The sequence below is a fragment of the Pan troglodytes genome, chromosome 10, assembly GCF_028858775.2.
Source record: "Pan troglodytes isolate AG18354 chromosome 10, NHGRI_mPanTro3-v2.0_pri, whole genome shotgun sequence".
NCBI classification, from domain to species: domain Eukaryota; kingdom Metazoa; phylum Chordata; class Mammalia; order Primates; family Hominidae; genus Pan; species Pan troglodytes.
The window spans coordinates 86,427,992-86,455,449 of record NC_072408.2 but is presented as its reverse complement, the minus strand read 5'-3'; the positions used below and the strand labels follow the sequence as shown (position 1 = coordinate 86,455,449).

At 36.9% G+C, this 27,458-nt stretch overlaps 1 protein-coding gene across 3 annotated transcripts in view; it reads left to right on the top strand.

Annotated features, from left to right (window-relative positions):
* PAWR (pro-apoptotic WT1 regulator) overlaps window positions 1-27,458 on the top strand; it is a 100,688-nt gene that overhangs the window by 30,827 nt on the left and 42,403 nt on the right. The gene's annotated exons all lie outside the window — the stretch shown is intronic.

Genomic DNA, 27,458 nt, shown 5'->3' with positions numbered 1-27,458 from the left:
TTTAGTTGTATAAGAATACAATAAATAATCTGAATAACTGTAGATAGAAATGTGCATAGTTGTAAAATGGGATTTGCCATGGAAAAATTTTATTAACACTTTAGCCTTATTTAGGGGTTTCTTGGTGCGGACAATGTATGCTAATGGACTTTGTCTAGTCATGTATTACTTCTGTACAAATGGGGAATTGGCTGCTAACATGAGGAGGCCAGAGGCAGTGTTTTTAATGACAAGAACAAATAAAGCCTATTTATGTTAAAGTATATGATTAGATTTGGACTTCTATGTTTACTCACCTTTCCCGATGTCTAAAATGCCCCTGCCAAAATACATTACAGGGATATTTTTTTAGCTTGAATTTAGATTTTTTTTTTTCTTTGAGACTGAGTCTCACTCTGTCGCCCAGGCTGGAGTGCAGTGGCGCCATCTTGGCTCACTGCAACCTCCACCTCCCGGGATCAAGCGATTCTCCTGCCTTAGCCTCCCAAGTAGCTGGGACTACAGGCGCCCGCCACCACGCCTGGCTCATTTTTTGTACTTTTAGTAGAGATGGGGTTTCACCGTGTTAGCCAGGATGGTCTTGATCTCCTGAGTTTGTGATCTGCCTGCCTTGGCCTCCCAAAGTGTTGGGATAACAGGCATGAGCCGCTGTGCCCGGCCAGATGTGTGTGGTTTTTTTTCTTTCTTTTTTTTTTTTTTTTTTAGTGTGCTAAGAGGCCAGGAGCAGTGGCTCATGACTGTAATCCCAGCACTTTGAGAGGCTGAGGTGGGTGGATCACTTGAAGTCACGAGTTCAAGACCAGCCTGGCCAATGTGGTGAAATCCCCTCACTACTAAAAATACAAAAATTAGCTGGGCATGGCGGGTGCCTGTAATCCCAGCTACTCAAGAGGCTGAGGCAGGAGAATCGCTTGAATTTGGGAGGTGGAGGTTGCAGTGAGCCGAGATCATGCCACTGCACTCCAGCCTTACAGATTCATTCCAACTGAATCTGTAAACTTAAACAATTAAACAGCTATTTTATTGTATTATTTATTTTGAAGGATGAATATTCTCTTGAAATTTTAGTGTTATATAACATAAATCTGCATTTGTTTTGGAGATTGTTCACTACATTTAATTTACTGATTAAATTCTTATGTGTACTGATGATGTGCATCTGTATGTAAACATAAGTTTTTATTCAAACACAAGGCAAAAAAATCTTTTTTCTCTGCTTGGTTGTCCGATAAGAGGAACACAACCCCCTATTACTCACTAAAAAAGAAAAACTGGAAGAATTTCAAGTATTTAGTTTCTTATTAAATTCAGATGGGATGATAGACCTCTAAGTTGAACTTTTCCTTGTCCTTAATGAGTTGTATGCATTAATAACTCTTAGCTTGATTCTGGCCTAATTTCTTTTAAAGACTCTTTAAGGACAATTAATTATTGTTTATATTGAATATAACATATTAGGAGGGTGCCAATGCCAGGTGCAAAGATCTGTTGGCATCTAGGATTCCTGTGTTTTTCTTAACTGTCAAATCTGAAATAAAAATTCCTCTAGATTTCTTAGTCTTTCTAGGTAAAGTGACACAAATTTTTGGATATGAGACTGCTTTGGTGCTCTTTCTTCCTGCACCATGATGCCCACCTCATAGTCTTTCAGTCATATGCACATTGGACATTTTAAGGCCTTATCTTGTTTGACATTATGGATCTTTCATATTTTCTCCTTGAGAAAAATTTTTCCCCCTTTGCTTCAATGACGCCATACTCCTCAGATTTCTCCTCCAATTCTTTGGACATTCCTTCATAATCTCTTTGTTTTATTACTTCCTTAAATGTTGGTACCCTTTATGGTTCTATTCGAGTCCTCCTTGAGAATCTTTTTTTTTTTTTGAGGCGGAGTCTCGCTCTGTGGCCCAGGCTGGAGTGCAGTGGCGCGATCTTGGCTCACTGCAAGCTCCACCTCCCGGGTTCACGCCATTCTCCTGCCTCAGCCTCCCGAGTCGCTGGGACTACATGTGCCCGCCACCACGCCCGGCTAATTTTTTTGTGTGTTTTTAGTAGAGACGGGGTTTCACCGTGTTAGCCAAGATGGTCTCGGTCTCCTGACCTTGTGATCCGCCCGCCTCGGCCTCCCAAAGTGCTGGGATTACGGGCGTGAGCCACTGCGCGGCCCTTCTTCAGAATCTATATAGGATTTCTCAGCAATCTCAACCCACCCCCTTAACTTAGTTACTATATGTATCCTGATAGTTTTTTTTAAAAAATATATTGAAGTGTAGGTGACATACAGTAAACTGCATTTTTTTGCAGTGTGCAATTCAACAAGTTTTGGCACATGAAACCACCACACTCAAGGTATTGAATGAACAATCCATCACCCCCACGAGTTTACCCGTGTTCTTTTGTAATCCTTTCCCCAGCCCAAGGCAACTGTTGATCTGCTTTCTGTTACAATAGAGTACTTTGAATTTTCTAGAATTTTATATAAATGGAAGCATACATTATGGACTCTTTTTTTCCCTAAAATCTAGCTTCATTGAGCACACTTGTCTTGAGATTCATTCATGTTGCCTCTTCTCAGCTTTGTTTAGGTTTATTCCTTCAACCTTTCGGATGACTCTCCCCAGCCTTGGAGTATTTCCTCATGTGCGTAATATGCTGTTCAATACTTAGATTACAGAGAGATCTCTGCTGTTTTTTTCCTCTTCAGAACTCTGACCTGAAAACTAGCTACCTTGGCATTCCTGGACTCCCATTTCCATCTTTTCAATTCAGGGAGAGTGCTGGTCTCTGCCCAGGTTCTCCCTCACTAAGCTGCAGTAATTGTAGAGCTCACCTGGTTTGTTTTCTGTCTCTCAGGGTCATTGTTTTGTGCTGCCTTATATTCAGTCTCTGAAAACTATTTTGTATATTTCATCTATTTTTTGTTGTTATTTCAGGGATGGTGGTAAATCTGGTCCCAGTTATTCCAACTTGGCCAGAACTGGATGTCATTATTGAATTTACTAATCTATATTTCCAGTCCATATTTTCCTCTTGAGCTTGAGACCTGTGTGCTAGTCTGCCTATTGGACATTTTCTGCTTTTTTCTAAATCATCATCATTTTCTCCTGCTAAACCTTCCTGTTCTTGTATTCCTAACTTGTGAGTAGTAGCACCATCTACCTAGTTTTTCCAAGTCATTGCCACGAATGTTCTGAATTGACATGTCTTCCATATTTCCCCCGCCTCACCCCCATGTTATGCATCCATTCACCATATGTTGTCAATTTTAGTTCTAGATATTGCTCAGATTCATCTACTTCTCTCCCATTCTCATTACTACCACACTAGTTCAGGCTACCAATATCAACCAGTTGAATCACTATAGTAGATCCTAATTAATTTATTTGCCTCTAGTCTGCTCTTTATCCTGCAGTTAGAACTAGTTTTCAAAACACAAATCTATTCATACAGTTTTCTGTTTTCTTTAGGAGAAGTCCAAAATATATTTAAGGTGGTTTACAGCATTCTTCGTGTTTTGGTCTTTGCTCCCTCTGCCCGTTCTGTCTCACCTCTCAAATATTCTATCCTTCATATTCTTGGAAGGATACCTTGATACCTCAGATGTGATATGCTTTCCTTCATTTTCAAATCTTGAGATTTACTACCCTTTGCCTGAAGGAGTTCTATCCCACATTTGCTTATCTCTATTAGATATCACTCCGGAAATCTTTCTTGATCCCGGATCTGGGTTAGATACCTTCTATCAGCACTCTATTTTAATTGCTTATTTGTCTCTTTCACATATTTTACACTGTATACCCCACAAGGATAGGAATTTTATGTCATATTTTTGTATTGACTTTGTCTAAAACAGTTTATAACACATATGTTAATATTCTGAATTGGAGGCAGTAATCATACTTGACTATAGAGAAAGTTGCTCTGAGGGCAAAAGCTTGAAGTCTTTTTGACAACCTGTTTCTAAATTTACGGACTACAAGGGCAGAGGCTGAGTTGCTCCATTTCAGAATATTGTTGGAAATGTAGTATCTGAGGCCTTAATACAGACTTCCTGAAATCCGAATCTGCATTTAAAGGTTGAGAAGGCATGCTCTAAGTTTATTGGTTATCCTTTTTAGCTACATGTTAAAATCACCTGGGAAACTGATGCCCAGTATTTAATCCTTTGGTGTAGGTAGGTCCTGGGCACTGATATTTTGGTAAAACTAGTGCCTAGGGAACTCTAAGGAGAGCCAGGAATAAGAACCTATGTTTTAGTTTGAAGTCTTCTCTCTTTTTAGTCTGGAATTTGAGAAATTGTCATTTCATATTTTGATTTTGAGCTGCTTTCACACATTCTTTGTAAAGCCTAAATGTTTGGAGAGTGGCGGCCTGGAGCTAATTGGGGCTGTCAGGTTGGCAGCTGTGGTCCCTAAAGACCAGTACTCCTCAGACTTTAATGTGCATACGAATCACCTGAGGCTCTTGTTAAGCTGCAGATTTTGTTTAAAGAGACTGGGATTTGTTTAAAGGCCTGACATTCTATTCTTAACAAGCCTCCAGGCAATGCATTAGAAAACTGATAGAGATGCTACACCTAAGCAAATTTATACTTTCTCTTATTTCCTTAACTTTTCCTATAGAGTACCACAGCAATACCTGGCAGCTTGGCGAGCTGAAAGAATTCCTTCAATTCCTTGATTGTTATTGAACAGAATAAAGAATAAAGGGCATTTAACTGCTGGCAATCCCCAGTACCCAAGTGGTAACTCCCTCTGGGGTGGTGATATGGTTTGGCTCTGTGTCCCCACCCAAATCTCATTTCGAATTGTAATCACCATGTTTAGAGGGAGGGAAGTGATAGGATTATGGGGGTGGTTTCCTCCATGTTGTTCTCGTGATAGTGAATTCTCACGAGATCTGATGGTTTTATAAATGGTAGTTTTCTACATGCTCACACTCTCCTGCCACCTTTTGAAGAAGGTGCCTGCTTCGCCTTCCGCCATGATTGTAAGTTTCCTGAGGCCTCCACAGCCATGTGGAACTGTGAGTCAATTAAACCTCTTACTTATAATTACCCAGCTATTATAAACTGGGCAGTTCTTTGTAGCAGTGTGAAAACGGACTAATACAGGTGGTAAGTCTCTACGAGAACTAGGCTTTATGAACAGCTTCCCATGTGAAGAAGGGAAGCCAGCTCTCCCAGAGCTTTGGTTGTTTGATTTATGGGAAGGAGCATCTCATTGCTTTTGGACAGGGTACAAAAAAAAGCTATCTTTTGAACCAGTGTGTTAGAAATGATGCAAAGCTTTGTATTTATATGGAAACACATCCCTCTCCATTTTAAAATTTATTGATCACATGTACTGCCTCATTGTTACTATTTTTAGTCACTATAACCATTAGATTGACAAGCGCATGTCTCCCCTAACTCCCCCACACTTTGCTGGTGCTTTGAATAGTATTGTACTTAAAATAAATCTTAAATGCAGTCATTTAATATTTAATCATTTGATGTAACCAAACATAAGGCTAATTGGTTTTTCCCTGTCTCTTAAGGACCATCACTTCATTTTTGTTAACCTTTTTATCTTCCTCTCTCATGTCTACAGCAGCTGTTTTAACATGTTTTATGACTTTAAGCTGATCTGACAATTTGGCTATTATAGGAAGATTTTATATCATTCAGACACAGTAGTACCTCCAACTGGGCTTGATTTTTCTGTTATTTACTTCAGTACAAATAAGGATGCTATAAATCAGTTTGAGTTCTTAGGCCTCAACTAAAAGTTGCAGGATTAAATGAATTCCTGTTGTCTACAGTTAAAATAGTTTGTCTAACATTTTTCTAAAAAAAGAATTTGAATTTGAAATACAAATAAAATGAGGAGGTGAATTCTTAAAAAATAAGCACTGAGGGCAGGTGCAGTGGCTCACGCCTGTAATCCCAGTACTTTGGGAGGCCGAGGCGGGTGGATCACCTGAGGTTGGGAGTTCGAGACAAACCTAACCAACATGGAGAAACCCCGTCTCTACTAAAAGTACAAAATTAGCCTGGCGTGGTGGCGCATGCCTGTAATCCCAGCTACTCGGGAGGCTGAGGCAGGAGAATCGCTTGAACCTGGGCAGTGGAGGTTGCAGTGAGCTGAGATCGTGCCATTGCACTCCAGCCTGGGCAACAAGAGCGAAACTCTGCCTCAAAACAAACAAACAAAACACTGCAGACATTCACTGAAAAATATTTAAGAAAATTGAAATTGCAGCAATTTAAAAACTTATCCTGCTTTTTAGTAGAAAGGTCCCATTTTTTAAAAGTAGATCAGGTAAGAGTTTTAAAATGAATTGAAACAGGATTTTTTGGGCTGGGTGCAGTGGCTCACGCCTGTAATCTCAGTACTTTGGGAAGCCGAGGCCGGTGGATCACCTGGGGTCAGGAGTTCGAGACCAGCCTGGCCAACGTGGTGAAACCCTGTCTCTACTAAAAATACAAAAATTAGCTGAGTGTGGTGGTGTAATCTAAGCAACTTGGAAGGCTGAGGCAGGAGAATTGCTGGAACCTGGGAGGTGGAGGTTCCAGTGAGCTGAGATCATGCCACTGCACTCCAGCCTGGGCAACAACAGCGAGACTCCGTCTCAAACAAACAAACAAACAAACAAAAAAACAAAAACAGAATTTCTTACAGTTGGAATATTAATTTATTTTTTTAACTCAAAGTAGAAATGTGATTTCAAATACTTTGTTGTTGTAGGCAGATAAAGCTATGACCATAAATACGTAGAAAACTATATTTTTAATTGAATTGAAGTTCTGTATTATTACTTTACTGGTGATGGAGAACATAAATGTGAACTCATGATACAACATTTTAAATTCAGAAAAGAACTCTTTGTCAAATACTAAATCCAATTCTTTGCTTATAAGCCAGGTTTCACTCCCTCACAAATTAATTTAAATCCTCCCAGGAATGCACAGTGTCCCTGCCAAAGGTTTTCACATGGTGATTGATGAAAAGATTTGCTGAAGAATATGCATTCTTTTTAAATACATTTTAGGAGCAGTTTAATATAGAGGTTGGAAAATGAAATAAATTCATGATGCTCCATATTTTGATCATGTTTTGTGATTGAACTTTTTCCAAAGAACTTTTGAAAAGACACATTCCCTTCAGAATTACAAATCTGAAGCTTCTTCACAATAAAGCTTTAAAAGTGACTTGTATTGAAAGCTTTTCTTTAATCTGCTCACATCTGCACATCTCAGGTTGTGGTCTGTATTGCAGGGTATATTTAGCCAATGAGTATCTTTGTATTACTTAGTAAATTAAATATTTTAATTCCGCTAATGCTGTTGAAAGGTTTTTAGGGTCAGTTGTAAACTTAATTGCTTTCAGCTTTTCTTTCCTTTTTTATTAATGTGGTAACATATACGTATATAATATAAAACTTAGCATCGAACCATTTTAAGTGTAGAGTTCAGTGGCATTAAGTATATTTACATTGTTTTGTAACCATCACCATTATCCATCTCCAGAAGTTTTTCATCTTTCCAAACTGAAACTACATATCTAGTAAACAATAACTCCTAATTTCCCACCCCCCTCTGGCCAACCACCATTCTACTTTGTCTATATTAATTTGACTACTCTAGGTACTTTGTAGAAGGGAGATCATACATATTTGTCCTCTTGTGAATGGCTTATTTCCTCTAGCATAGTGTCTTCAAAGGAGCATCTATGTTACAGCATGTATCAGAATTTCCTTTTTAAGGCTGAATAGTATTCCATTATGTGTATCTAACACTTCATTCATTGGTAGCTTGGTAGATACTGGCTTGCTTCTTTTTCTTTCATGGCATAGATTTAAAATACTGATTGTACCGTTGCCTTCTATCGGCTTACAAATGGTTTAGAAATCTACTACAGAAGAGACCAAGGAATTTAAGCATCGAAATTCCCACCTGGCCCCACGCCCCCAGCCCCCGCCATTTTTTTGTGAGCCCAGGATGGCTTTGAACTCCTAGGCTCGAGCAATCCTCCCCACTTAGCCTCCAGATAATTACAGGCGTGAGCTACCAGGCCTGGCTCATCTTCTTTGATTTTTCTTAATGTCACTCGAGTCTTTTGTGGCCCAGACTAGATAGGGGAATAGCCTGATCATCTGGCCAGATCTAAACTGAAATATCTGATGAGGCAGCTGTATTTGGAGAGGCTGAGCTGAGATACGGAAGATGAAGATCTGGTATTGAGGATTCAGGCTTGTAAGGGAAAGCTTCAAATGCAAATTATGCACCCTAATTTTTTTAACCGATTCTTCTGGTTATAATTTACTTTTTTTGGAGATTGCATTTATTTACACTGATTTGCTAGGTGTTTGTATTTCTTTTCTGAATTGCCTTTTCATCTTGGTGTATTTTTTTGTTCGGTCACTTAGAATAAAAATTCAAGTGTGAAGAAAGAAAAATAAAGTTTAGAAATGTAACCTTTTGCTTTATTTTAGAAATTTTTATTTATGTGATTATGCATTTCCTAGATACTAGTTCTTTCTGTTCAAGGCCATTTACTCCAGCACCCAAGTGGATTTCTTGATTGCAAATTATTACTATAGGATGTATTTGTGTAGAATTATTTCTTCCTATTGTACTGGCCTTATTCACACTTCTGTGCTTTAATACAATGAAAAATTGTTTTGACATTGAAGTTCTGTATTGAGTCCCACAAGATATTATTCCCTTAAAGCACTTGTATGGTAACTTGCAAATTGAACATTTGAAATATCAAAATGAAAGCACGCAGTATAAAGGTCTGCCTTTGAAGGATAATGGCATGCATGTGGGGTACTGTTAAAAAGAAGATTAACTACATTAGCAGCACCTTGATTTTAGCACAGGGATCAGCAAATTAGTGGTTGTAGGCCAAGTCCGGCCCACTGCCTGTCTTTGTAAGTACCTTTTTTTTTTTTTTTTTAATAACCTTTAAGCTCTGTTGAACTTGAGTAAGTAAAGTTTTACTGGAACACAGCCACACCTGTTCATATATTGTCTGTGACCGATAGATTTTGGTCTACAACAACAGAGACCTATGGTCCACAAAGCCTATAATATTTACTATCTGTTCTTTACAGAGAAAACATTTGCCAACTCCTGGTTTAGTAGATCAAAGATCCTTTGATGTATTTTAGTAAGTTTTGCCCAATATACTGAGATGTTTATATGGAATATGAATCCTCACGTACAGTCCTTTGGCAATATACAGATGAGTCTGAAGGTCCAATATTTGAGCATGCACCCATTGGGAATAAAAAACCAAAAATTTAATAACTAGCAGTTTTGTTGATAACAAGGTACAGTGTCAATGTAGCGTGTAGCCTTCCTTTGCAGCTCAGCAGATATTGCAAGAATTCTAACAAAATTTGCTTAAAATGTGTCATAAAATGAAATGCTTTAAATATACTTTAATTGTGAAGTAGCCAATACATTATACATCTAACCTCATTGTTTTAAATGGTTGCACACTACATTATCTTATGGATATGCAAATTTAACTCAGGGGTTCTCAAACCCTGGGCTGCAGACCCTACCAGGCTATACATCAGGAGGTGAGTGGCTGGCAAACATTACAGCCTGAGCGCCACCTGCTATCAGATCAGCAGTGGCATTAGATTTTCATAGGAGCACAAACCCTATTGTGAACTGTGCATGTGAAGGATCTAGGTTGCATGCTCTTTATGAGAATCTTAACTAATGACTGATGATCTGAGGTGGAACAGTTTCATCCCAAAACCTCCCCCCTGCTACAGCCCAGTACGTGAAAAAATTGTCTTTCATGAAACCAGTCCCTGTTGTCAGAAAGGTTGAGGACTGCTGATTTAACTATTTCCTTATTTATTTATTTGATACTAGGTCTCACCCTGTCACCAGGCTGGAGTCCCTTGGCGCAATCATAGCTCACTGCAGCCTCAAATCCTGGGCTCAAACCATCCTCCCACCTCAGCCTCCCAAGCAGTTGGGACTACAAGTGCACACCACTATGCCTGGCTATATTTTTAAAAATTTTTTATAGAGACAGTGTTTTGCTATGTTGCCCGGGCTGGTCTTGTACTCCTGGCTTCAAGCAATCCTTCTGCGTTGGCCTCTCAAGGTGCTGGGATTACAAGCATGAGCCACTGAGACTAGCTCTATTTCCTTATTGATGGGTATTTAGACTCTCCAACTTTTTAATATGACAATGCTATAATAAATATCCTAACATACATGTATTGTATGTTATATATATCCTTGACATATATGTTTTTGTATCTATTGACCTATGGTATATATAATATATCATAAATGTCCTTAACATAAAGAAAAAGCTGCCCTTTGTAATACCCAAACTAGACTAACATCTGAGCCTGTTGACTATTTCAATTAAATCTGACCTCTTCGTATAGACTCAAAAATATGGTAAAAAGGAAAACATGTTTATGATGCTTCAAAGTATTAGTTCAATTCTTGAGTTTTCTGTGAAGGAGTAATTGAGATAATATGGCTGCCCTTTGCCCTATGTAACAAGGAGACTTTTAAAATTAAGATTGTGATTGGCTTCCAGTTAAGGAATCACAGTGTTCAGCTAGGGCCAGTGGTATTTACCAACTGAGTCTGTGAAAACATTCCTTTTTACCCTCAGATGCTCACTCAGCTTTCTGTTTTCCAAGTGACATTATTATAGCCTTTAGTAGTCAGAGAAATTAAAAGCACATTTTAAAAGCATGAATAGCAGAGTCTCCCTACAGTTTCACAAAATTACTACTTTTTATGATATTCCAAGTGTAGGAGGATTTCTGAAAACTTAGAGAAGTTAATTGCTAAATGACCTTTTAGGGTTTTTTTTTTTTTTTTTTTTTTCTAGCCCCTGTTAGAGCCATCCTGTTGCCCAGGATGGAGTGCAAAGGCATAGTCATGGCTCATTGTAGCTTCGACTTCCTGGGCTCAAGTGACCCTCCCACCTCCGCCTCCCTGGTAGCTGGTACTACAGACATGTGCCACCATGCCCAACTAATTTTTTTTTTTTTTTTTTTTGTAGAGACAGAGTCTCATTATGTTGCCCAGGTTGGTCTTGAACTCTTTTGCTCAAGCCATCCTCCCGCCTTGGTCTCCCAAAGCATTACTGCGCACAGTCCCTTTTATGCAAATAATACACATTATAGAAGTTTAAAGCATATATCCAAATGTGTGTGGTTGTTGTTGTTCAATAACTTCTGACTTTGTTTAATTGAAAAGTGGAAATGTGGCCACTTAAATTTTGGGTATGACTCTTCATTTACCGAACCAGCAATGTAATTAAGTCTTCAGCTAGGATAAGAGGAACATTAGGAATCCATCCTGTCAAATTTCTGGGCACAGTACCTTCTTGGAATGCTAAATGCACCAAATCTAATTTATTGACCATCTCTTAACCTACCAGTCTGCAGTCATCTTCAGTCATTTTATTTACTTTATGGATTTTATAAAGATTTTGAGGTTAGGAATGTTAGAACAGGGGTCGCCATTCTGTGGTCCTTGGCCTGTTAGAAACCAGGCCACACAGCAGGAGGTGAGCCGCTGGCAAGCAAGTTAACATTACTGCCTGAGCTCTGCCTCCTGTCAGATCAGCAGGGGCATTAGATTCTCAAAGGAGTGTGAACCTTATTGTGAACTGTGCATGTGAGAGATCTAGGTTGCATGCTCTTTATGAGAATCTGATGGCTGATGATTTGAGGTAGAACAGTTTCATCCTGAAACCATCCCCCTGCCCCTGTCTTGTGTTCCATAGCACCAGTGCCTGGTACCAAAAAGATTGGGGACCGCTGTGTTAGAAAACTATATTGGGAATTTAATTTTGATACTTAGTTGGTTATCAAAGGGATTTTTGCCTTTATATTATACTTTTTTTCATGTTCAACTTTCCCTTCCCCAGAACTGGTGCTAGAAGTAAATTATCTAACTTGAATCTTAGATTTTTAATCTGTAAAAGGCAGATATGCATAAAGACTACCTATTTTGGTGACCTAACTCTGTGCCTAGCACGTAGTAGAAGTTCAAACAAAATGGTAGTTCTGTCAGTATAGCTGCTAGTTATCCTCCTGTCTTATCTAATTGCTTTCTTGTTTCTTCATCTTGTCTATTAACTGTTTTTAGAACTTTAAACTTGCAGTAGCTTCAGTAATTAATTTTACCTGATGTTGATTCCTATCTTGGGAAAATTTCCCTGAAAAAGCATGTCTGTGGTCAACCTGTCTTATGTCAGTGTAAATCCCAAAAAACTTGCCCCTAATTTCAAAAAGTTAAACTTTGTATACAATAACATTTGTATCAGTTTTTTAAAGTTTCCAGAATCACATTGAAAGGAATTGTAGTTTAACTTTAAATTAAAGTTTAACTTTACCACCAAATTTAGTAATTATCTCTGCAGTAGTATGCCTGAAAGTTTAGACATTCACATACTACTGCCATTTCTTTCCTTTTCTTTTTTTTTTTTTTTTTGAAATGGAGTCTTGCTCTGTCACCAGACTGGAATGCAGTGGCACCATCTTGGCTCACTGCAACCTCTGCCTCCTGGTTTCAAGCGATTCTTCTGCCTCAGCCTCCCAAGTAGCTGAGACTACAGGTGTGTGCCACCACACCCAGCTAATTTTTGTATTTTAGTAAAGATGGGGTTTCACCATGTTGGCCAGGATGGTCTCTATCTCTTGACCTTGTGATCCTCCCACCTCAGCCTCCCACAGTGCTGGGATTACATGTGTGAGCCACCGTGCCCGGCCAAAATGCCTATGTTAATATTTATTTGATAGTTTACAAACTTTGCCTTGCCTAAGCAATAATATCTGTGAAATTACAGGTTCTATATACTAGCTATATAGATTTTTAATGTATATTAAAGTAACTACCTAAACCATTTTGTTTGTGTACTACCTAATTGTATTGAATTATCTATTTACTGCTTCAGGCATCTCTTAAAAGATCATTTAACCTCTGAATATAATTCTCTTTCTCCTTTTTTCTCTTTCTATATAAAACTTGACCACAATTAAGTCTTTTTCTTTGATAGTGAGATATGGGTTTTTGGTGGACAGGAACCATTATAAAGATTTGTTGTATACAGTAAATCTGATAAATATGAACATATGGAAATATTTATTACACTCGTTTCATTTTAATATTTGGAGACATGTGTTGGGGAAGGGGACTGGAAATGCCAGTATTTTGTATGTAGACTTTCACTCCTTATTTCTCAAATGGTTTGTTCTTTACCTCTACTCTTGACTATTACTGATGTCTCAGAGTCAGACATGTCTTTAGTTCAGTATCTACAGAGAATAAACCATCTCCATCGGTGTGGGATAGTTGCCTGACTGAAGTGGCATACGGGGCAGGAGTGTCCTTAGTACTACTACTACAGCTTTTTCTTAATCAACTGAATTTAAGATTCACTAACTTCCTGCAGACTTTCATCATTTCTCCAGCTTTCCCCCATCCCTTCCCCTTGCCTTTAGGAGCTTCTCATTGAAGCATTTAAGATTTTGGATTTTTGGATTAGGGATGCTCAATCAATGTAATGCAAATATTCCAAACTCTGAAAAAAACACAAATCCGAAACACTTCTGGTTTCAAGTATTTCAGATAAGGGAGACTGTACCTGTGTTAATATAAAAATAATTCTTTTAAAAATGGTTGAAGATAATGAGGCTCAGGAGATGGAGGGACATGCCTAAAGTTACATGGTGACAGAACCTGATTCCAAAACACATGTTCTTAATTGTGAATCCTGGGCATTATCTACTAAAAGCTGTTGCTTCTTTGAATTGCTATAATCAAATCACCGTGAGCTGGCCCAATGGGCCTTCACATTATACAATGAAACACTATAGTTAGGAGCTAATAGCTCTGAAAATATTTTTGGAAATGTTCCATATAATATTAATAATGTTATCATTGATAGGGTAATGTTACCAAGATCTCTATTAATTTATGAGTTTTAGATGTATAACACTGGATGTTTTTCCTAAGTACTGTTAAAGGAAGATGACTTTGTACAGGCCCAGATGAGAACAGAGGAGCATTTCTCCCTGGAGAGAGCTGCAGAGAAACTGGACTCCTTAGGCCACAGCAGGATTTCAGTTAATTAGCCCTCAAATATTTGTAAATAGAGTATACTAGCCCTTACACAGCACTAATGGCCTTTGGGTAATAATACAAGCTAGTCAGTTAATATTTCACCAAGTTTAGTGACAGGTCCAGTGTCATTTCAGTTTCTACCCATATGCTGCAAAGGTTCCCAAACTTCCTCTGTTCATCACACTCTTAGTGGGCTAAGTAATCTTTTTATGATGTCCTTAGATCTAAAGAAATACCAGATAGTTTTATTTTCTTAGTAGTTTGGTCCAAACAGTATAAGTATTTATGTCCTAATAACTTAGTAGCCATTTGAATAAATAATATATGAATTCTTTGAAGAAATATTTTTACTTCATTCTTAAGTAACCAACATTTCTAATGGGATGTGTGCATCTCTTGGACACTGTACAACTTCTTAAAACTTGGAGTCCGATTAGAAGCTCTACCCTCATTTCCTATTCCACATTGATTTGTGTGTGTGTGTGTGTGTGTGTGTGTGTGTGTGTGTGTGTGTGGTGGGGGTGGAGGGAGCATGATTCTTCTTTCTTTTTTACATTACAGTGACTCAGTTTTGTAAAGATGTGATGCTATGGAAAGTATAATAGGATCTAATTTTGAAACTGGACTGTTGAGTTAGGGTTCATCAGTATTCTACAGATTACCTAAAATTACTTTGTTTCCCTCAGAAATTTAAAGTTTGTCTGAGGTGTCTGAGTTCACTGCACTTTGATGTGTTGTTTGGAAACTATCTTAGGGTTAGGACATGTAAATGCAAACCTGTTTAGAATCTAAGGGAATTTTAAAGCCTAGTTTCAGTTTAGACTTCAGGTAAAGTTGTATTTTCTTTACCTTGGATTTTTAGTTTTACTTTATGTGAAAATGTTTTTGCTAACAAAATAAAAAAGCAGGAAGCTTTCTATCTTTGCTCACAGATTTTTTTTAAAAAAGAATCATTGACGAAAGTTTTTGTTTATTTAAAACTTTCTGAAGCACAGCACTCTTTACCAATTATTTGATAAAGGGAATAGGAAAACAACTGAGGTAGAGAGAAATGGAATGTTTACCTTCTAGTGTCCTATTTAAATCTTCCACTTAGGTGACTGGCTCAACAGTAACGTGTTTTGAACACTGAAGAGAGGTATGTAAATGAATACTTCATGGTTGTAATTGTTAGGCATATAATTTGATGCAAACTATGTAATGAGAAAGGCATATGATTATCATTCTTTAAAAGACGCTGCACAAGAGCATTTTTCAGTAAATGTCAAAGTTGAGACAAAATTAACTTGTTTTATGTAGACATTTTGTTTTCTGTCTTTCTTATAAAAGTCTTGTTCTGTCCTCCTGAAATGAGATCAAGAACTTTGGGTCCCTTTAAAATAAAGCAAAACCCAATGATACGGGATTTTGGCAATTTAAACAAATCTAAAATTTCAATTACAAAGAAGAGAAACCACATAATAAGCACATTTGTACTGAAGGAATGTTTTCCCTTCTAAACAACTGATGTATGTTAATGTTTGATTTGACACATCTGAATCAATAGCGTTATTGTCTTACCATTTGCTTCATACGAACTTGTGCGAATTTATAGAGCAGCATGACACATAGTAGACCAAAACCCATGTTTGTTCACCTAGTAATTATTTAGTCCAATGTCAGTGAAATATTTTTTATTTTGTTAACATTCTAACCAAACATTTACATATTATTTTATTTTTGCTATGTAAAATTTTGATATTCCCTGACAGCTGAAAAATAGCAGGTAAGTGTTTGAGTATCTCTTTTCACATAGCTGTAGCTTACTTTGCTTTTACTTTTCCCTTTATAGATTAGAGCCACGAATATAAATAAACTGCAAATGAGCTGACTATTCAGTGGATGATTTCTGATTATCTAGGATTAGAGTAGGTTTTGTATGTAAATGCTGTGTTTTATGAAGGCTTTTTGGTGGAGGAGGAACTTCTGTAAAAATTTCTTGTTGAAACATCAGAATTAGCTAGTTTCAAAAACTCTGCTAGTAGACATTTTGGCAATTTTATATAGGCTTTGAAATGTCTTTCAAGTGTTGTCTTTGTACTTTCAAATAGCATTTAAATGCTCATTCACGGCAGGGGGTACCTGGACGTTTTGTTGAGAAGATTTTCTTGGTTTCTACTTTTAAAAGCCTTGATAAGAAGTTTGTGTTGTACCTTAAATTTGTTATGTATATTTTCATTACTTCTTTGACTATTAAGTATTTTGGTTCATATAATCTGCACGGTGCCAGACTAAAGCAAATAAAAGTTAAGGGTACTATATAAATTGGTAAATATCTAACTTAGTTTCCTCCTTCCTCCCTACCTTCTTTTCTTTCCTCCCTCTGATATTTATTAAGTAGCTACTATATGCCACACACATTGAAGGTACTAGTGAGTCAAAGATAAACAGTGGTTCTTGTTACATAGTATAGAAAATAGGGTGCAAAAATTGCCTGAAAGCAAGATTTGCCTTTGTAATACGAAATGTGAATTGATTGGTATATAAGAATATAGCAGGAACCAAAAATAAGGATACTGTCTTAAGCCTCAAACAATTTAAAAGAATTCCTATTATAGTAATTAATTTTAGTCTCAAATGAAGAGCTGGTATGGTTTTGTTTTTTCTTTGAGTTGTTAATCCTAATGTAGAAATGACTTTACTGTTACCTCAACAGTAGCTTGCTGTTAACAGAAACAATGTTTTGCATTCCAGGTTCCAAGTGTTTTATTTTTGGTTCCAATAAGATCAGCTATTATGTTGTTAATGGACTAAGTTTTGTCTCTCTCAAATTCATATGTTGAAACCCTAGCCCCCAATATGAACTATATTTGGAGATTTGCAGATATGACCTCTAAGTAGGTAATTGAAGTTAGATGAGGCCTTAAGAGTGAGACTATAAAGCCAGTATGACTGGTGTTCTTACTAGGAGAGGGAGAGAGAGACCAAGGATGCACACACACAGAAAAAAGGCCAAATGAAGACACAATGAGAAAGAAAGGTGACCATCTGCAAGCCAAGGAGGCAAGAGGAAAGATCAAACCTGCCAGCAGCTTGATCTTGGACTTCCAACCTCCAGAACTGTGAGAAAATAAAATTCTGTGATGTAACCCACCTGGTCTGTGGTATTTTTTAATGGCAGCAAAAGCAAACTATTTAGTAATACATCTGACCTAATGTAGGCATGTGCTTGATAAACCAATTTTTCTTGTTGTCCTGAAGTTCTCTACAACCACAGTTCATACCTCAATCTTGGGCTGGTGTCAAGTCTTTGATTTCTTCCAAATACATAGATTCCCAGAAAGTATAATAGCTTTCAAGAAATACTAATTTTCTTGTATGTAGTCTTATCTATTAAGCAGCCATATATTGAAGGTATCTTTGGTAAGTCACTATAATCATTGATTTATTTATACTTTTATTCCCTTTTTATATACTAGTATATTTTAAAAGATAATGTGTTACAGTTTGGCAGAGTTTCATTTCTCAGTGGCACATAAAATAATGGTATGTTTTCAATCAGTGGCATCTTAGATTGAATGAAATACATTTTTTACATTATATCCCACCTCTCCAGGTCCCCTTGTAGCATCTCAAATATTTGTGATTCTTCAAAACAATCAGGAAAGGAGTTATTATGTAGCTTTCTGTAGTAAATCATATGACTTTTTTTTTTTTTTTTTTGAGACGGAGTCTCGCTCTGTTGCCAGGCTGGAGTACAGTGGTGCGATCTCGGCTCACTGCAACCTCCAACTCCCTGGTCCACGTGATTCTCTTGCCTCAGCCTCCCAAGTAGCTGGGATTACAGGCACATGCCACTACGCCCAGCTAATTTTTGTATTTTTAGTAGAGACAGGGTTTCACCATGTTGGCCAGGATGGTCTCGATCTCCTGATCTCGTGATCCGCCCACCTCGGCCTCCCATAGTGCTGGGATTACAGGCGTGAGCCACCGCGCCTGGCCAATCATATGACTTTCTTAATCCTGTTAATATTCTATAAAATATCTGCTGTATTGGAGAGCTTGTTTTATATAAGTAAAAATAGAGAATAAGCTAATTGTCATAAAACAGTAAATGTGGTCTCATAGTTAAGAGAATAGGCTCTTCAGACAGAATGTCTTGAGTTCATATCACAGCTCCATCACTTGTTAGCTGTGTAACTTTAAGCAAATGTTTAACTGCTTTCAAATCGATAAAGTAGGGATAAAAATAGTACCTATCTCATAGGGTTGTTGTGAAGGTTAGAAGAGTTTTGCTCTGAAAAGCTCTTAGAACAATGGCTGTCACGTAGGTGCTATGTAATTGTTAGCTGCTATTGTTATTATTGTTCCTTTGAGTTAATGAATAGTGTTTTTTCTTAAACATTTAAAAAAATACCAATTGCCTTTCTGTATAAGCAACAAAACCTGAGAATTCAAAGTAAAAATAGAATTTAATCTTATCTAATGAAAGTTAAAATGAACCTAACTTTAATGATGAGTGTGTTGTATGGTAATTAGATAAAATTAGGATTAAATTTTTAGTCCTCTGTTCATTTTCTTTAGTATGTAACCACCGCCAGTGTAACAGAATATACAATTTAGTTATTTCCCTTAACTTCAAACTCTCAGATACACAGACACATAACTCACAAGCTCTCATCCAAGATCCTTACGCATCAAACTATTATAGGACATAGTTTCTTTAATATGTATCCCTGTGTTCCCAACTAATCAGTCTTCTCCTAAGTCCTTTCTCTTTTACATGCCAGGGATATGTGTATTCAGATTTTTATTTTTATTTTTTAAAGACAGGGTCTTGCTCTGGCACCCAGGCTGGAGTGCAGTGGCATGATCACGGCTCACTGCAGCCTCATCCTGGACTTCCAGGGCCCAAGTGATCCTCCTACCTCAGCCTCCCAAGTGGCTGGGACTACAGGCGCACACCACCACACCCGGCTAATTTTGGTATTTTTTATAGAGACAGAGTTTTGTCATGTTGCCTGGGCTGGTCTCAAACTCCTGAGCTCAAGGGATCTGCCTGCCTTGGCCTCCCAAAGTGCTGGGATTATAAGTGTGAGCCACTATGCCCAGCCTATTCAAAATACTAATCAGCTTGAGAAGACAGAGTCTTTCTTGGTCATAAAGGTTGAATTGCCTACTTGGGTTGTAGTATGATTGAAGGTCTGCAATAGAGGAATAAGTTACAGCAAATAGGACTGAGTCCTTGAGTCTTGGGGTGGAGGGATGGGAGAGAAGTGGAGGATTTAGGACTAAGGGATTGCTAAGGAAGGAAAATAAGGAGTCTTGCTCTTTGTGGGCAGGGAGTAGGCTCTGCTAAAATAGATTTATGGCCAGGCACGGTGGCTCATGCCTGAAATCCCAGAATGTTGGGAGGCTGAGGTGGGAGGATCGCTTGAGGTCAGGAGTTCGACCAGCCTGGCTAACATGGTGAAACCTTGTCTCTACTAAAAATACAAAAATTAGCCAGGTGTGTTCGCAGGCACCTGTAATCCCAGCTACTCAGGAGGCTGAGGCAGGAGAATTACTTGAACCCAGGAGGTGGTGGTTGCACTTAGATGAGATCATGCCACTGCACTCCAGCCTGGGCGATAGAGTGAGACTCCATCTCTAGAATGGAATGGAATGGAATGGGAATGGGAGTGGGAATGGGAATGGGAAAAGGGAAAGGAAAGGAAAGGAATGGAAATCTCATTCATTTACTTGATATTCTTAAGTACTTATACAGTATGTGCCAACCACTACTGCTAATTGCCAGTTAACATACAAGGTAGTTTTAGTTTGTTTTATATAGACCTAAACTTTTAATTTTTAGTGAGAGGAAAAATTCTTGAAAATGAAGGTATGCATTATATAAATTTAAATTATTTTTAGAGGAATATATGGGTAAAGGGAGAGGATGTGCATAGAAGTCCAGGGGACAAGGAAATTTAAACAAGAGTGTGAAGTTTCTTGAGAGGGACCAGTTGAGGCTAAAGATGAACTTTACAGACACTAAACCACAAACGTAGGTTCTACAGAGAATTTGGGCACAGAGCTTTGTGCTGTGCATGTGGAAACCTAGCCATAACTCTCCACATAATTTATACATTAAGTAAAATGTATTGACATAAGTATTTTACTAGGAAAATATGTTGGCTGGGAGAAGCCAAGAAAATTTTAAAAGTGAATAATAAGAAAGAGAACTGGTATTACTAGATATTATTAACTTATAATGATAAAAATAATATGGCTTTTATGTAGATAAATTGGTGAAACAGTATTGAAAGCTAAAAATAGGGTGCCGTGGCTCACGCCTGTCATACCTATCCAGCACTTTGGGAGGCTGAGGTGGGCAGATCATGGGGTCAGGTGTTCGAGACCAGCCTGACCAACATGGTGAAACCCTGTCTCTACTAAAAATACAAAAATTAGCTGTGCGTGGTGGCATGCGCCTGTAACCCCAGCTACTCAGGAGGCTGAGGCAGGAGAATCTCTTGAATCCAGGAGGCGGAGGTTGCAGTGAGCTGAGATCATGCCACTGCACTCCAGCCTGGGCGACAGAGTAAGACTCCATCTCAAAAAAATATATATATGTATATATATGACTCCATCTCAAAATATATATATATATATGTATATATATAATACACACACACACACACACACACACCCCCCAAATATAATGATAGCATTTGGACTTGATAGTGAGGCGATAGATCTAGAGTCCCTGGGTATGAACCCTGAGTGGGGCTGAGGGAATGCTGTACTCCAGTCGGAGCCATTATTCATACAACCCACTGCCGTTGTTGCAATTCTGTATTCTGTGTACATAGTTGAAACAATTGGCTGTTATCAAACTAGAAACCAGTAGAGTCCAACTTCACTACACAACAAATTAAATATGAGATTAGTTAAGTTAAAAATGAGATAGTAAAAATAAGAAAATATGTGTTGATTAGATCTTGGAGTGGGAAAAACTTTCTTTTATAGAACCACAGGGAGAAATTGCAAAAGGGAAACTAAACGGAATTAAAAGGTAAACTAGAAAAAGACATTAACAATATGTTGGACAAAGATTACCATTCTTGTTATATACTGCTTTTAGAAGTACTAAGAAATGAAATTGGCAGACAACATCAGTGAAGTAAATGAAGATACATAAAAGAAATATATAAAGCCAATAAAAATATGACAAAAGTTTATCCTATTAATTAGGATTCAGTGAAACCCCTATTTGCCTAATATATTTGGTGAGAGTTGAAAAAATAAGGGTGAGACCAATCTTACACAAGCTTTCTGGGGCAATATTGGCAGTATTTTTTTTTTTTTTTTGAAACCCAAAAGCTGTACTCTGAAGAATGACAGTATGTTTAAAGAGCCATAAAAATTAGAGATACACACAAAAATTTACGTGAAAGGCTATTTAACTTGTATGTCTCATGACACAGACAGGATTGAACAAATCACATTGTATTCATAAGCTGATACAATACTATGCAGCTACTAAAATTTTTGTTACAAGAGATGATGTAAGTACACTTCAAAATGGGATATCCACAACTATTTGAATTTAAAAAAGAACTAGTTCTCATAGAAAGATGTTTACCACAGTAATAATAGTTGGTTAAGATTAAGAATGATTTTTCTTTTTTCTTTTTTTTAAGATGTTAATAGTTTTGAAAATTTATACGTTTTAAATTTACTCAGTTCCCAAGCTTTCTAGTTTAGAGGTATGTTGTATGTGTGTGAGTGTTGGTGTGTGTGTAGCAGACCGTAGCATATTAATCTATGTTCATTATAACATAGATTAATACGTTTCTTTCTGCTATCCAGTTAGAAGACGTCATTTGTTTATTATGCCCAGTTCTTTTCACATAGAGATACTTAATAATTTGACCTTATTTCAATTTATCTTTTTTTTTTTTTTTTAATGTTCAATGTTGTTGTTGTTGTTTAATCATCTCATAGTAACTTTTGGCTTAGGAGCCAGGGATGGAAGGTGAGGTAAAGCTAGGGCAGAGGTCGAGTGATGACAGAATGGTATATGCTAGATAAAAGAAGGACTAATGGTAGATGAAAAGGGTATTACCAGAGAAGGAGGCGGATAAAGAAGTGGCATTACTGATAGGATTGACATGGTCTCCCTGAAGAAAATGAGTGGAATCTATTTTAATTTCCCTAATACCTTTCATGGTTATAGTAACTCATTTTGGAAGGCACAGGCACTTAATCCACACACATGGTTTGTAATTGTGTGATCCCAAATAGACTGTCCTGCCCATCCCCCTTTTAGGGAGCTCTAATTCTTTCCCCAAGAAGCTTTGCAAAGATTGCTTACCTGATTATTTTTTAGATGTAGTGGGCAGTCACAGTTTTTGAACTACATTTATATAATTTATTGTACATAAATGCAGTTGAACTTACTTGGCTGTTTAAAATCTGTATTTCATTTTAGTTCTATTGTAGTTATTTTTCTCATTCTGATTCGTAATTTAAAAGTTGTCATATTTTCCTTATTAGAGCCTTGTTGAGGAGTGTTTATACTTTGCAAAAATTTGTTCAAAAATTAAAACACCTAAGAAATTTGTGTGGATTCTTAAGATGTACATATGTTGTGTCTACAGGCATATTTGGATAGAAGAAAATGAGATAAAATTTTTTTAAGGATTCTGAAAATCGAAGGAATAAGCATTATAAGGAATGTCAGTATTATGTAAAGGATTTTACGAACGGTTGTAAATATTTTCTACTTAAAAATGAATAAACTATTGCATTCATTTGTAAGACTTACTACTTATGAGAAAGAGCAAATGGGAAAGTAGAGAAAGGAATGTGAAACAATATCTAGTTGAATTCTTTCAAGAACTAGATAGTAGATCACAATTTAAGCTATCAAAGTATCAAAACTTTGGCTTGAGCACTTATTAAAAATTAATTTGAACAGTTCTTATGTTTTATGTTAAAATTTTTAACATTGTATTTTCTTGTTTAGTTAGTATGCATAGTTTTAGATAAATAGTAGCTGTGAATGATGATTGCCTTATGTGCTTAGGTTTACCCCTACTGTTCAAGAGTTGTTATTAATATAAGTAAAAAGTTATACTCTTCTCCATATATTAGAAACATTTAAACATGTGTTAATACAGTTTTTGTTTAATAGAGGCAAATGGTATATTGATTGCTTTTTCTGAACTGAGTTTTGTGGAATTCTGTTTTATAAAATTGATAGGAAAAAGCTGCCATGAGATGAATCTTTTTGATATTTAGTCTATGAACTTATTAAATTTCTATATTAAAATCTTTGAGCTGTAGTAATAGAAATGTTAGTAGTAGGAAACTATTGCCTTTAAGATTTCTAAGTCAAGTTTATTTCCATATTTAACATATATATCACTGTAAGGTTAGTCTTTCAAAAGCAGCATGTTTTATCTCATTTGTTCAAGAAGTGACTATGATTGGCTGATTTTTTTTGTATTTATGACTTCATGTCCCAATTCCTGTTTAGCCACAATGTCTTTGTAATACAGTCCAGTCAGTCTAGTCTCTACCAAACACCCTAGTATTTAGTTCAGCAAACATTTATTGAATATGTGCAACATACACCATGTTTTGTAATAACAGGAGTGTGAAATACTGTGGTGATGATAATATTGTGATGGTGCAATCTGTTGCCCCAAGCAAAGTCATAAAACTATCAAAACATAGCAGTGGCTTTCAAACTTTTTTTGGACAGATAAAATTATGCTTTATTGGTGACGCAAATATGAATAGTTTTACAGTTAATGACATTTTCCAAAATGGCAAGCAATTTTTAAAAATAAGATTATAAACAACATATTTCCTGGATTTTCAGGATAGCCGTCTTCTGGAAAAATCTTTGTATATATTTACAAATCCTGTACTTCTCCTGCTTTGTTTTTATAGGTAAATGGTTGGGCTCAGATAATTATAAACTTATTTTTCACCTGCTGGCTGACTCAACATTACATTCTCCAGTTAAACAAGGTGTAGGTCTTTTCTTTCTTACCGGAACTGTGTTTTCAAATTGCAATATGGGTAGCATTCCAGGTTTCTGCTCCATAACCAGTAATATCCCTCAGTCATCAAGGTGACCAAAATGCCTCCACAGAATTTCATAATACCTTTTAGGTATTATGAAAGAATCACTGAGCCCAGAGCATTATGGCCAAAGTAGAGACTTGCCGCAGAGACATACTTGGAGAAGATACTAACCCTACTACCAGGTCCCAAGCTATGAGGGGAATTAAATAAGTTCCAGTTGAGACACCACAGGGAGTCTTTTTCAGGGAGCCAGCCAGGTTTCAATCTGCATCTGACAATAGCAAGATGTTAAACACTGAGCAGGAATTTTAGGCAGTAGAATGGAATAATTTGGAAGGGAGAGGAAGAATGCAGTATTGGAACAGATTAGGATATGTGAGGTTATGTACAGAGCAGTATAGTAAGTGAGAATCTGTACAGTGATAGATGAGACTTGGGGAAGCTGGGTCTGCTATTAGTGACTGAGGTGTAAACTTGGAAATGAGACCTTATAGAATTCCTCCAGATAGCCTCTTTAAAATTAAAAAAAAATTATGTAAAAATGTTAACATACAGAGAACTACCAAGCCAAATGAATCCTTATATAACTGTCATCCAGCAATAATAATCATCAACCCATAGTCACTCTTTTTTTTTTCAGCTGCAATTCTCAGTAATTCTGTGTTCTACAAAGTGACTCAGTATACTTACAAGTAATCTGAAACAAAAGTTTGGAAAAGTGCTCACTGCTATTATCTATTCTGTTCTTTTTCTTAAAAATTCTGGGTTGCAATGCAGTAAATTGATTTCATAACTAACAAATAGTTACACCTGGCAGTTGGAAAATTGAGTTCAGGTTTTGGAGTTAGACTGCTTAGGTTGGAGTTCTGACTGCACTATTCAACAAATGTGTCCTTAAGCATTAATTCTTATCTTGTCCCCTCTTCCTGAATGTACATTGTGCGTACCTCCAAAAATTTTTGTGAGAATTATGAGATACTGGATTTTAGTGCTTAGTAGTACCCTACTTTAAGTGTCAGACTGGGATCTGAATCTAGGTTTCCAATTCTAAAATCTGAGTTCTTGTCTTGTAGTTGTGAAATCTAACACCCACTTTACAGAAGATTATTTTTTTAAAAAAGAAAAAACCAAGAGATAAATGTATCCTTATCATTCATACATATCTTTATATATTAAATTGGAAGCATTTCCCAACATTATTTTGAAAACTGTTTTCAGATAATATTCTATTCTCCAGAGGCAGAAGTGTTATGGTACAGATGAATAAAATATGTATTTACTTATAGTTATTTAGTCAAAACATAAATTTTATTGCATTTTTAAACTGTATTTGGGGATTTCAATCATATAGAGATGTAAGGAGAATCATATAATGAAGTCTACCTGTACTCATCTTCAGTTTCAATAATTTTCAACTCATGGCCAGTTTTGTTTTATCTATACCAGCACACTGCCTGTCTTACCTCTTGTCTTATTTTGAAACAAATCCCAGGTGGCATGTTATGTCATCTTTAAATACTTCAGTATACATCTCTAAAATATATGGATTTTTTTTTTAACCAGAAGGACAATGTCATTATCTCACTTGAAAAAGTTTTAAAAAGTAGTTCCTTAATCTCATCAAATATATATTCATGTTCAAAGTGTTTGTTAAATAATTTTTAAAGTAGTTTCTTTAAATAAGGATGCAAATGAGGTGAGTACCTTGTTGGTTCTTATGTTCTTTGAGTTTCAAATTCATATATCTCCTTTCCCTTCTTTTCTCTTTGCAATTTATAAGTTGTAGAAACTGGGCCATTTGGTCAGCAGAGGCTTGTTTTTATATGACAGAGAGCCAAGAGTGGTTTTTATAGTTTTAAAGGGTTGTTTATAAAAGAAAAACAACAACAACAAAACAAACAGCTGACTTTATGCTGCTAAATCCTCACCAACAATTGGTATCGTCAGTCTTATAATTTTAGTCATTCTGGTAGGTGGTTCATTATGGTTTCAGCTTGCATTTCCCTAATGACATGATGTTGAGTGTCTTTTCGTGTGTTTATTTGACATTTCTTTGGTGAAATATCTGTTCACATTTTTGGTCATTTTTAATTGGGTTTTTTTTTATTGTGTTCTAAGAGCTCATTATATGTTCTGGCTACAAATTCATCAGCTGTGTGTTTTTGCAAATATTTTCTTCTAGTCTGTGGCACGCCTTTTTATTTCCTTAACTATTTTTTGAATAGCAAAAGTTTTTAATTTTGATAGTTTTTTTGTTTTTTGTTTGTTTGTTTGTTTGTTTGTTTTTGAGACAGAGTCTCTCTCTGTTGCCTAGGCTGGAGTACAATGGCACAATCTCAGCTCAGTGCAACCTCCACCTCTCGGATTCTCCTACCTCCACCTCCCAAGTAACTGAGACTACAGACATGCGCCACTACGCCTGGCTGATTTTCATATTTTTAGTAGAGACAGGGTTTCACCATGTTGGCCAGGCTGGTCTCGAACTCCTGGCCTCAAGTGATCCGCCCACCTCAGCCTCCCAAAGTGCTGGGATTACAGCCATGAGCCACCGTGTCTGGCTATGATAGTACATTTTAAGCTTATTTTTGTAACTGATGTGAGATAAAGAACTGAAGTTAACTTTTTCCTTTTAGTGGGAGGGTATATATGGATATCTATTTGTTACAGCACCATTTGCTGAAAAGATCATCCTTTCCCAGTTGAATCTTCATAACATCTTTGCTAAAAATTAAAGGGCCAGGCTGGGCACATGGTGTGGTGCACGCCTATAATCCCAGAACTTTGTGAGACTGAGGCAGGTGATCACTTGAGCCCAGGAGTTCAAGACTAGTCTGGGCAACAGCAAAACCCCATTTCTACAAAAAACAAAACAAAACAAAACAAGAATTAGCCAGACATGGTGGCAAGCACCCATAGTCTCACCTACCTGGGAGGTTGAGGTAGGAGGATGGATTGAGCCCAGGAGGTCAAGGCTGCAGTGACCCATGGTTGCACCACTGCACTCCAGCCTGGGCAACAGAGCCAAGACCCTGTCTAAAAAATATATATTATATATATATAGTTCTATTTCTGGACTCTAGTGCATTCTTTTGATTTGTATGAATATCTTTACGCCAATAACACACTCTTGATTACTCTCACTTTATAAGTATTGAAATCAAGTAGTATAAGTTCTTTAATTGGTTTTTTTTGTTGTTGTTGTTTTTTGTTTTTTTTTTTTTTTTGAGACAGAGTCTTGCTCTGTCACCCAGGCTGGAGTGCAATGGCGTGATCTCGACTCACTGCA